The following is a 13,431-nucleotide window of genomic DNA, read 5'->3' as shown; positions in this document are numbered from 1 at the left end:
AACATCGTAGTGTATCTTCCAGCATTTGGTACTGGCATTTTTCACATAATCGAAGGAAGAATGTATGAAAAAAGGTACTGAGACATTCTTGTTAAAAACCTGCCATCTACCAGGATGCTGGAGATTAAATGAGGGTGGACATTTCAGCAAGACAATGATCCCAAACAGCCAAGGACGCTCACAATTAGTTTCAGAGAAAGAACATAAAGCTGCTAGAATGGCCCAGCCAATCACCTGACTTGAATTCTTGAAAATCTCTGGAAAGAACTAAACATTACAGTTCATAATAGAGGCTCACCGAACCTTCACAATTTAAAGACTGTTTGTGTGGAAGAATGGACCAAAATCACACCTGAGCAATGTATGCGACTAGTTTCTCCATACAGAAAGCAGCTTGAAGCTGTCACTATTAACAAAGGCTTTTGTACAAAGTATTAAATAAATTTCAGTAAGTGTGTTCAATACTTTTTTCCCTGTGTCCTTTCACATTAATACACATAACTTAATTTATGGACATCTATGGTTTGATTTTCTTGCATGTGTGGATTTAAGGGGGTTGCAGCATCATATCGCTTTGTGACAATTGGGTGATATGGCTACATTGGGTGTCTGACAATTCAAAAGGCTGTAGATTAATATGATTTTTTTTTAGACCCGTACCCAATGATTTCCAAACACAACTCTGTATTGTTACGCGATGGACTGGAATAATCATTAGTCTGCCTCATTGGCTACAGCATTTCTCTGATTTTATGATTGGTGACAAACTCCGCATTATCCCAGCTAGTGTGTACAAGGAGTTATTTTTTAATGTTTACCAGTGGACTTGTATTAACCTACATAGGGATTATTTAGTCGGCATTTCATTCTCCTTGATGCCTTAAATGCTGCAAAGGTGGACATTTTCCAATTGTGGTTGTGTCCTTTGTCTCAAAGTTAAGCATTTTACTTTGAACCATTTGGTGACATATTTACTTATTATCTCCACATGGACTATTTTGTGAATTACCCTTGAGACTACACTCTATCCTTTCTTGGGTTGGATAGTTTACAGCAGTGGTAGCCAACTCCAGTCCTCGAGAGCTACCAACAGTTCACGTTTGCTAGATCACCTAGCTGGCGCACAGGTGCATTCATTACTCACTGATACATTATAAATGATCCACAGGTGGAGCTAATTACTTCACTTGTAATTCTGTGAGGAGACCTGGAAAACCTTAACTGTTGGTAGCTCTCGAGTACTGGAGTTGGCTAACCCTGTATTACAGGGTTTGCAAGCAGCTCTGTGTCCATCCTGGACCTTCAACTGTTACTTTATTTAAAGTCACATTTTTCAGATGGACTGGATGGAGTAGCAAAAGAATCTAAGATTTGGGGGTATTTTTGAGATTTGACAAAGCTATGTTGTCTTGTTACACGAGATTTAACAACACCTAGTCCATAGGCACTTTCACTCTAGAGAATGACAGAAAGTGTGTTATGGATAACGCCCTGCCCAATTCAACTAATGATAATGGCTTGTCCTCCCATACTGTAACTTTACTCTTACCATCCCTACTGCCTCTCGACTAATTGTGCTGATGAGTGCCTTCCTGCATATTAGCTGTGTGCAGAAGGAACATGCGATATGATAATGTTCTTGTACATTCTCTTTGATGGTTTTTCTTTGTCTTCCCATTACTGTCAACTTCACAGGTGTATCTAATACAAATGTAATTTGTTCCTTTCTTGTTTTCACCCTGCTGTGGATGCATCCGTTTACTGGGTCTAATTTAGACCTGTTAGAAATTTTTGCAGATGGACAAAACCATTTTGCACTACAGGCGGGGCAAATATTATGTGTGCAGAGAGTTACATTGCTGATGAAAATTGGGGCGTGGCTTGTGGTTCATTCATAAGACGTTTACCATCAAATACATGCATATCTGGCCTGGAGCTGACATCACACACCCTCCCCCAAAACGCTTGGGCTTGCCTGCGTTTCCCTAGGCACACCTAGAGTTTTTTTTCGGCATGCCAAGTTTTTTCTTAGCACTCCCACTAAATGGCCGGTTACCACCCCCAGACGCCTACTCTCTGTCCATCACCTTGTGAACAGCCAGCAAAGGACAAAAGTAGCAAGAGTTCTTCACTAGCAGGACCCATACGCATGCACAGATAATGGTTCCCTGTGCAAATTTGTGGTCTGAATCAGGCCTCTTATGCCATTCTAAATTCATAACAATGATAAAAAGTAGTTGTATGTCAACACATTTACTAGCTGTGCTGTAAAGTCTGGTGAAATGATTCATATCTGTGTCATGGCTGGGAGCACACACCATTAACTCTAGCTAGAAACAGACCAATGCTGTTAAAGCAATTTTACTCGCTGTCTAATAGGAATGTCCAAATGTGAAGGTCAATTACTCTGTTTAGACAGCTTTTGTTTAGGGCTGTGTAAGACATCACTATTCATATGTGTATAACAAAGCAGAGAGTGACATCTGTCAATTTATAGTAATGCTAAAAAAAACTAAATATTCCTAAATCCCAATACAGGGCCCAGGAGATGAGATTGTGCTGGAAGGAAGTTCTGAAATAGAACCATTAAGGCATTTGCGATGGATTTCTCAATGACAGCCCTAGAGATAATTTCCTAGTTTAAACTTCAAGAAGTTTGTCTGTCTAATTTACTTAGATTTATAAGCAATACGTTAATTAAGAAAAAGGTTAAAGGTTATTTTTCTATATTGTTTGTACGCTATATTGTCTGTAATGCCAATAAATCATCATCATTAACATGTGAAATGAGATACTTTTGCATCTTGGTAGTTAGTTACAACAGCATCCGGTACTGACAGTGAGATGTTTTGTCGGTTCCCAAGCTAAATATAAGCAAGAACAAAAGACAATTGTGAAAAATCAAGTCAATGAAATAGCATATAGCTGATACTAACTAATTCAAGCTAGCCTTTACATTATTCAAAAGATCCAGAGGAGAAAGGGGATATTCAGATGATGATCTTCCCCTTGGCCATTAGAGGGTTACTAGCATTAATGCAAACTACTTTAATGTGTATGCTATGTGCAATACTTTTTACCAAAATATTTGTAAAACATTTAGCACTTGCAAGAGAAAACAATTTTTTTTTACCTAAGGTCAGGAAATGATATATAAAATCTTGTGGGACTGCCATGCTATAGATTCCTATCCTTATGTCTGCCTCCTATTATCCCTATAGATTATAAGATTGCGAGCAGGTCCCTCCTACCTTTATATCGGTCACTTACTACCCAGATTGTTTTATTACTGTTGTTTACAATTGTAAAGTGCAACAGAAGAAGCTGTGCTATATAAGAAACTGTAAATAAATACATATAACACAGGAATGGCCGTGAGTCTCCCGAAAATCGGGTCCCCCTCCCGGCCCCCCGGAAGGGTGGACAACCCTCCCGGATTCAGGGGGGACCCCCCGCTGCGCCCACGATCGCGGCATTTCAATGCCACAATCCGTGGGTCTCGGAGGAGGGGGCGGAGCTAAAATGGCAAAATCGCGTCATTTTAGCCCTGCCCCTCCACGGAGATCCGTGAATTCATCTGTTTAACACAATGGGGCGGGGCTTAGTGATGTCACGCTCAAGCCCCACCCCCCAAGCAGCTGCTGAAACTCTCCTTGGGGCTTCTCCTGGAGAGGAGAATATAAAAATCGGCAACCCTGATATAACATTGCCTGACTTTGTGAAACAGATAGCCCAATATATACTATTTTCTCTCTCTCTCTCTCTCTCTCTCTCTCTCTCTCTCTCTCTCTCTCTCTCTCTCTCTCTCTCTCTCTCTCTCTCTCTCTCTCTCTCTCTCTCTCTCTCTCTATATATAATCAGGGGCCATCTGTGGCCGGGACCCGCATATCTGTCTGCTGTCCCAGTGCTTCTCCTCCTGCTTCTCCTGCTAATGAAAAAAATTATGCTCACAAAAGGCTGCCCCTAACAGCAGACCATTTTTTAACATGTTAGAGGAGGTCACGCCTACATTCCTTAAAAACTGTCTGCTCTAAGGGGGCGGACATTTTGTGTGGGAGATTTTTTATTAGCAGCAGCCAGGAGGAGTGGCAGGACCACAGAAGCGGAGGCAAGTGGAGTCCTGGCCACAGACGCCGAGGCATGTGGAGGATTAGGCAGGTCAGCACAGAAATAGCCCCCGCAGACCCCCGGCACCCACACTTACTCAACACCTCCCCACCACCATGGGGTCTACAGGGCTATTGGTATGCAACTGGTCTCTACCTACCTCCTAGCCTGCAGCCAGACCGTGAATGGCTGACCGCATGCTGATTGGTGAATGACTGGAGCTATCCACCAATCAGAGTGCTGACAGCCAGTCACTGAATGATAGCATGTAGAGAGATGGTGCAGGACCACCGGACGTGCATGTTATGACTTTTCATTTATTGATTTTTGTTAATGGCTAGTTAGTGGCCCCAGTACATTGCTTGCTCATGGCCTACAATGCTGTCAAGAGGGCCCTGACAATAATAAATAAACCTTTTCTGAGCTTAATATGGCTGATAAGTGTAGTATATTCATAGCAGCTAGGTTGATATATGGCGGTCAGACATGGAGTGATATTAGGGGAATATTGGAAATTGTACCACTTTCACCAGCTTTTTAACCTAATAATGATGTAAGTGCTAATGCACTATCTCACAATATTGTTCTAAATATTGAAACCCAGTTGGATGAGACCCGCACCCTCATGTGATGTGGCCAAACATATCTCAGCAGATTGCATTGATTATTTGTACTCACAGTATTAAAACTCTCAAACATACGTTTGTGAATAATTTAAGGAACATTTGGATATTAGATTCCTTGTTGTTATTATAAGCTGAATATTTATACTTATCGGAGACTGGAAATTGTTATTATAATTCCTTTACATACAAATTTGAACTTGTAGGAAGGTTTCAGAAATTCTCTGTTTGCTATGAAAGTGTGGGGTGGTTGTCATATCGTAAATACAAAGTAAATTGAAAACCTTAACAAAATTATAACGACATCACAATAAAACGATAGCAAGAAAATATTAAAATGACACAATATATGCATGGCCACTTACTAGGTTTACATTGTTCCAGTATTTATTCCCAAAATCCATCAACATCCTACCAATGAATAATTTTCTATTTGTAACATATCTTTTCTGCTGACAAATCCTTCGAAAAATTGCCAGAGTTGTACAGAACATGTACTTAATTCTAAACGAAAACAAACTGCTTATATTTTACTGACAATTCTAAAGTTCTGCTTCCATCTCGCTCGCTATAAAGTCCTTATTAAGAATCTGAAGTACTGTTATACTCAGGGAGTTTTATCTTGTCTGCTTTCTTGTGAAAGGATCTGCACTGTTGCTTACCATTGCTAGTTTAGATGGCCCTACTGCTTTTCCTAAGATAAAATGTTAATGCTAATTTAAATACATTTTGATCACACTTCAAAGACATGTCATGCCGAGATGAAATGAAAATAAAAGACAAGTAGATGGAGGATGAAGACTCCACAGCTTAACGCCAGTGGCACAGTCTAGTCTATTTTAAGCAAGCTTATTAACAAAAGCTATATGCCAAAGACTTTTTTTTTTCACACTGTAATGATTATTCTGTGCTATTTACATGAGGAGTCTTCATGGTAATTGTGCATTTTAATCACTTTTAGATATACAATATATACTGTATTTCATTATAAATGGCACTCCAAACTCCAATTAAACTTCAAACCCCAATATGCTGCATTAACCCGTTGGTGTATTGAATTGCAACATTTTGGACCATTCTACTTCTGTGATTATGAATGAAAAGTAACTGCTGGAATAGTTCCAACGCTTCAGAACCTTTACATTTATTTGTCAGGGAACGTACAGTAAAGGTTCTGAAATGCTGGAACTGTTTCAGTTATTACTCGTCAATAGTTGTACCCGGAGTGCTGCTACTTACCCTACCCAGCGTAGACTGTGCCACTACTGTAGTGGACTGGGGCTCTAGAGGGCAGAAGATACAAATTCAATGAAAGTGTTTCAATACACATTTGAAGTTAAGAAGCTGAGTCGACCAACGTGTTTCGTCTCAGATGAGACTTCATCAGGGGTTTAACAAAGGTCACTGTGGTAAATTGAAACAGGTAAGTATATTCTGAGATTGAGGGTTGAAGTGGTCAAGGTCATACAGAATGGGACTTTATATTCCTAAATTCAGTGGTGATCACCTTTCAGTATGATATGTCCATGTTCAATATAATTGATCAAAAAACATGATTCACAGACGTTGTCTCCTTTAAGCAGAGAAAGAAGTTCCCAGTAAAATGGAGCTTTATAGAAGATTCAAAATGGTTTTAAATTCAGGGTATTCAACCTGTATTAATTTAACAGAAAATAATTTATAACAGGCTACAATTCAGTCCAATAGTGCATCACCTCACAGTGGGGATATGTGTGTTCAAGGAGGTTCTGCTAGTGAAAAGCGAAAAAAAATCGGGTGCAATGTCTCCAGTATTTATCAATTTTCTTGAGGTTGGCACTCCCAATAGAAATTTGGATAGTTACTTAATAAATCTATAGAAATATATAAAGAGAGCGCAAATTCAAATAATAAAATAACAATCAGGATTTATTATGCATATAAAAATACACTTGTAAATAATTAGATCATAAAATTATTATTACACATGAAACATAAAACATAGCAATTCTACAATAATAGATACCTTCTCATGCACATTTAGCTTAATTATGCAAGCTGAATTCGTTTTAGAGCACTGTTTGTCCTGTTTGGGCTCAGGGAAGCTGTTAATTCACACTAAAAATTAATTTAACCTTGTATATTAATATTGGGAATAATGTGCCTAGGGAATTAATTACCGTTAAGTTAAAGCAATAAGACAGAGCTGGAGTTCTCAGAATCAGCCCATTGAGGGTATTAAGTCGACCTCTGTGATGATACTGTGACTGTCTCCCAGTTACCTCCCACCTGGAGGGAGCTATGCAAGCTCTGGATACACATGTTGGGAGCATTTTGTTAGGACTCTGAGGGGATTCCAGACAAGAGGTTACCAGGAAGGACAGGCCATGATCCTAACCCTAACTCTGTTAATCCCTCCAGAGGTTATAGGCACCTGCCGAGCTAATACTTCACCTATAATAGCCACATTCAAAGGGTTGAATTAGGTTCACCCCAACCCCGGTGCCACCAGGACTTTGCAAGGAAACAAGGTGCCCAACAGCTCCAAAGCGGACAAGAAGGAAACTAACTAAAACACATAGAAATGGGAAACAAAGTAAAATGTGGCATGGCTGTCCTCCACGGGATGGGATCCTCCAACAGACCAACGTACAATTTTATAATTAGTAACCCCTACATAGGTCAGAAACACCAGGGAGCTGAGTGGAAGAATATGGGAGCAATCCTCCACTTGACTCCCAGGAATGCAACAATGCAAGAAGATGTTATGCAAATAACTAATTCCTCACACCCACACTTGTAACTATAGAAACACAGCAGGATGTAAACACAGTATGTCCTGGCTAATGGCATACATGCAACAATGCATGAAGATGTTAATAATACACAATATAACCCGTGTGGTGCTGGATGGCAAAACCCCTAATAAGAGAGAACATATAACTCTGCACAGATAAACTCTAACAGGGATCAGCAGAAATACTAAAGATGGATAAACCAGCACTTAGATTAATCCTCTGCAGAATGGAAAGCACCAGGAACACTGGACCAAGGCAGGGTCAGGAGGGCTTAGGAATATGGCTGAAGACCAGAGAACAGATTCAGACAGACTGCACCAAGACAGGGAAACAGACTAGGACATGCTGCACTAGGAGAATCAACGGTATCTGGGTGAAAGGCAGCATGGGAGATAAAGGGAACACTTTAATCAGAATAGCTAAGGCTGACAAGAGGACTTACTGCAGGTGAGCAGCCTGAGACAAGGCTTAGAGCTAATGGTCTAATTATACAACAGCTGCACATTGAGGACACAGGAGTCAGGCTGCATTTACACAGACCCGCCAGAGGCGGCTCATAAGGGTCAAACCTGCTGGCGGATACAGAGATGGTATTCTATTACCTCCCAACTGGAGGGAGCCTTGTGGGCTCTGGAGATGATCCCCAGGATGTTCAGCATGTCTCGACCTGGCAAACAGTGGTAATGTTACTAGCTCCCGGACCTCCAAACCGGCTCTGAGTGAGTGCATCGGGATCTGCTGCCAAATATGACGTAACCTCTTCCCAACACCCTCTTTGTCTTGTGACAATGGTCAGAGAAGGGGGAGCACAATGTTCTAGTTATGCCCCTTGTGCTACTACAGGATAACCATACATCTTTGAACAATGTAATGGTACTTTACTATGATAATGTCCCTCACAAACTTCTCACAAACTTCAGTATTTTTCCTAAATAAACTTAAAAAAGGCAAAGTGCAATATTGCCAGATAAGCAGTTATTTTATTTTTCCGATTGCATTCAAATTAAGTAATACTTAGTTTGCATATAAGTGGATAACTTGATGGTAGATATGGTAGGCTTATGTACGATCCTAAACTGTATATTTTATGTTTTGTATATTGGGCACACTACATAGGTTACAATGGGAGGTGAAAGCAATGGAGATACTATTTACTTTGATAGATACAAAGTACAAAATGCAATATGCAAGCAACACATCGCCCACAGAATCATCAGTTCCTCACATTGTTTCTCTCACCCACAAAAGTACCAGGTGAGGCAGCCAAATACTACTAATATATAAAAATATATTATTTTTATGACACATAAATGCTTTAGAAGGAGAGCAGAGCTGGTACAAGTAGTCCTATTTCTAAAGGCGTGTATAGAGGTTCTTGTATGAGAATTTACAGACACCCATTCCCTATCTATAGAAAAAGTGGCAAAAAAGTGAGCAGTGCCTCCTGTGGTAATAATCAGACGGAATCGATTCATAATACTTCTTCTCAAATAAAAGAGTCTCCTTAGAATGATACAATGTGTCCTTCTGTATTCTCCATTTAGGCCCTTATTCAGATCTGATCGTAGTACAAATTTGTTCTCCATGTGCACTGCAGGTGGGGCAGATGTAACATGTATAGAGAGAGTTAGATTTGTGTGAGTTATTTTGTTTCTGTGCAGGGTAAATACTAGCTGCTTTATTAAATACTAGCTGCATACATAAACAAAAAATCCTATGATAATGAATTAAAGGGAGAATACAGAGGAACACATTGAACCATTCTAAGGAGACTCCTATATTTGAGACGAAGTATAAGGAATCGATTCCTACCACAGGAGGCGTTGCCACTTTTTCTATTGATTGTACTGTTGTTGGAGAGGTTAGGGAAAACATCTTGGGAATTTTGGTTGTGTGCAGCCACCTTGCATAATTTGTCTGAATATACCCACCATTTTTTGCTATATTGACCCATTCCCTATCTGTTGAAGGTGTGAAGGCTAAATCTACCCAATATTTCAAAAATGGAAAATTAACGTACACAAATAGATCTTTTAGTTTTGGCATCAAATCGATGCATTTTTTTAAACAAATCCTATGGGCAAAGAAATATCCAGAACTAGTAATGGAAGATTCGACATCTCTAGCTGTTAATCTTCATTGATGTTCAAATTGAGCAAAAAAGCCTATAGCTTTTGTAAAAAACTATTTTGAACGATTGTGATAATACAATAAGTCTACATACAGTATATTAGAGGCTTCAACAAAGTTTTTTCCAAGGGGGGGATAAAAAAATGATTCTAATATTTGACTGCAAAACTCATTTTGATCTTAAAAACGACCTTTAGCAGCCAGAGATTGTTCAACATAAATGTTATCCTAATAGCACTACCTTTAATTCTGGTGTGTTCACTTCTCTTTGTGTTAATTCAGAGGGATTACAATTCGGCTTTTTTAGTTCTATAATGATGCATTCTTTAGAATTCAATAAAGGTCAAGATATATACCCATAAAGTTACAATCTTTGCCTTACACAAGAATAATGTTGAAATAGTATCAAATGTACCTTACAACCATTTATTTCAGATTGCTCTATTTTAATCGATGTTCCCTTCCTCTTTCTCCATTTATTAATATAGTGGATGATTTGCCATTCTTTCTTGCATCCCCTACTGTGAGACTATTCTGGCATGCTCGCCCCTTAGCATCTAACATTATAATCCAGGTAGTTAATAATGTCTCTGTATGCCTAATTTGCTCCACTAGTCTTAATTTTTCATCATTATATTGCTAATGAGCAGATTTGTTTTAAAATTCTTACTGTGCTGTATGCAAACAGTTTACTGTGCTAATGGATACAGTCAATCTTGTTGGGAGGTGTATTTAACTATTTCTAGTGTTATAGATTCAGAATACATCACTCAGTTATGTTCTTCAGTTATGCTATTACTTTCTATTAAAAATGATTCAGAAATAGTTGTCAAAACTATGTTTAATATTAAAAAAAGAAAGCAGTGGCAAAAGTGAAACTGTATCTGTCTTCACTAAATTAATTTTAGACATTCTTCCAAGCGATTCCAAGAGGACAGTCCCGGTTTCAAAATGTCTGCCACTTAAAAACACCATTTGAATGTTGTTTTTGTGTAAAAATGTGGAATGGGAACTTGACCATTCCGGATTACCATTGGCCAATGTTATATCATTTGATGATATTATACTGTATATTTCCCGGGGACAGCTGACCTATTTTGCGGGAAAGTCTCTATATAATTGCCTCTGTGAAAAGGATGTTCCCAATACTTTTTGTTAATTGCCTCAGAGTGATAATAACACCAGAAAGAACTGAAACATATATATATTTTTTGCCTATACTAAAGGAGACAATCGCTGGATCAGATATCTCAACAACCTAAAATGTAGAAATCTTATAGACCAGGCTGTGGGTTTAATATAACAAATAAAATAAATGTGATTAAATTACTAACTGAAAGTGTCACTTTGCTGCTGCACAATTGGGAGATCACTAGTTTGCTGATTTATTTCATATAAGTGGCTTATTCTTAAGAAAATGTTTCTCTTTTAAACTCTCTCCACAAAATGACTGGCACATTTGGCGCACAATGTGTATGGCTTTTAACCCTAGAATTTCTGCATCCAGAAACACAGTTCTAAGTGGAACAGCAGCTGCTAATTCAGACAATACCAACTGCCTGCAATTAAAAGCCTAGGGCGTAGATGGCAAAAATAAAAGTCTCCCAAGTTGGGAATAATCTTCAACAGGGCTGTGCCATCCTCTGCTACTGAAGCAGAAAAACATTGAAATGCTCTCAGTTTTATACAAAACAAAAATAGCCTGCTGTTGGCAGTTTGTTAATAGAAAAAAAAGACATGACTGCTTCCAATTCTGTGTATGAGATATTATGGGGGAAGGGGGGTATAATAGGTAGAGAGTGATATGCACAGGGTCGACACTGGAAAAAGGTCCAAACATGTAAAAGGTTGACACAGAAAAGGTCTGCATCAGTATTTTACTTGCTTTTGGTGTCAGTGTTGACACCTGAGCACATGGCCACCAATTACTGTACTGCTCCACAACCGTTGTGCTCAGATCACTTTACAGTTCCCAATCGGAGTCTGCCTGGATGGTAAAGTGAAAAAATGTACAAAAATACCCCAAAACTATCATATTGTTCTTTACCTGTGTAAAGAAATGACATTGGGGTAGTTGACGCAATTTTGGTAGTTAATTTATAAAAATTAATTTGGACCCTCTTACTTGATTGGTGTGAGTCACTGGACATTGGTCCTTATTTTGATTGACTTGCAAGGCTGCGAGTTTCGCAGTCTTGCAAGTCCCCCAAATGCCGCCCGCACAATTGTCACAATTCCAAAAATAGGAACGTTTAACGTTTTACTATATTCCCCAATTCAGTCACGTCATATTTTGTGAATACTAATTTGTTTAATTTTTCTTTAATATACATAGTTTTATGTCCAGCATTCCAGAAACCAGATCCTTCTCCATTAATCGCTGTTTGCACATGCGCAGTAAGACAACAGTGCTATTGAAACTTGGAAATATACATTTTATGGAGCCTGGTACATTGCACAGTTTAACAGGCTGGTTTCCTAGAATATCCTGTAGAAGTATATTTATAAATATGCCCCATACTAATTTTCCATGAGCTCATCTTGCAGAGAATATTGCACATTTAGCTAGGTACACACTTTAAAATGGACAACACTGTAGAACTTGGTATACCAGTGTTTGAAGAACAGCACTGAAGATAACACATTTATACCTCTTCTTCTGTTACAGATTACGGTTTTGAAATGCAGGAAGTCTCATGCTTGGACGCTGAGAAGCAATACATCATGCCTGTTATTCTCTCTGCTATTTTCTACACCATTATGTTAACTCACATGAAGCCTCCAGATAAAGCCATTTCTGCTAAATGAACCAAATCAGTCAGAGCTGTTGTAAGAGTTATGTATGGCTTATAAATGTTCCAAAAACAATGGCTGCTGACCAAGCTGTTTTGGCTTCTACTAGTGTCTAAATTACAAACCATTAGTTAATGTAATGTTTTTCTAGCCTTAGAAATCAAGCTTGGGTTAGACCTATTATTAACATATTAAGGCGACCCATACTTGGTTTCTGGGGCTGAAAGAACCTAGCTACAGAAAAACGTCCTGTCGTTCATTTCTACAAGAGAAGAATGTGAATGGACCAGACTGAAATGTGCGCAACATGAATTTTGTTTCATATATCTTCACAAATAACTACCAATCAATAATCAAGCAGCCCAACACCATAGAGGATGTTCTTATCTCCAGTGTACAGAACAGAATCACAGACTTTGTTCACTGTATAATGTTTCTTCCTGTCATTAGCACAGCAGTAATGGTATGTACTGTCAATATGCAATTATTCAAGTTCATTAGCACCTCCTGTGTCATTGAGAGTTTTCAATAAAGAACAATTACCATATAATTTTTTACATCTCCCACGTGTAAGCATTCTACTTGAATATAAGAAACCAGAGAAACACTACAGGGTATATTCATTGCGGTCGGCGAGTGGGTTTGTATAAACAAGCCATCCATGCTGTCTAACCTCCTTGCTGGCTGCTCACCGTTTTCTATGTTCTGGGGAAATCCTCACTGTCAGAGGATGGGGAAGACTCCCCGAATGACACGGTTCACCGCAAAGGCAGCGAGCCCGCTGCATATAGTTGCGAGCCTTGCCGTTTTGACAGCCACACTTGGGGGGTGGGTTGAATACTGTGGGCAGGTTATGACTTCAAGCAATAGGCACTGCTCACCATCATAGAACATTATGTTTAAGAAAGCACTGTCACATCCATGAAAAGAAAATAGAGAAACAGTTGGAGATATGAGAGAAGAAAAGCTCAGGGAAGAAAATGTAAATACTCAGATGAATA

The 13,431-nt window shown here is 39.0% G+C and overlaps 1 long non-coding RNA gene across 1 annotated transcript in view; it reads left to right on the top strand.

Annotated features, from left to right (window-relative positions):
- LOC146062691 (uncharacterized) overlaps positions 1-12,980 on the top strand; it is a 37,885-nt gene extending 24,905 nt beyond the window's left edge. Inside the window, exon 2 of the long non-coding RNA XR_014471468.1 lies at positions 12,306-12,980. This is a non-coding gene — a long non-coding RNA (uncharacterized LOC146062691). The remainder of the gene's footprint in view (positions 1-12,305) is intronic.
- Positions 12,981-13,431: the final 451 nt, after the last annotated feature.

Source organism: Crinia signifera, chromosome 3 (assembly GCF_055691185.1).
Source record: "Crinia signifera chromosome 3, ASM5569118v1, whole genome shotgun sequence".
Taxonomy (NCBI): Eukaryota; Metazoa; Chordata; class Amphibia; order Anura; family Myobatrachidae; genus Crinia; species Crinia signifera.
Note: the sequence above shows the minus strand (reverse complement) of the source record. Positions and strands in the feature narration are given on the sequence as shown.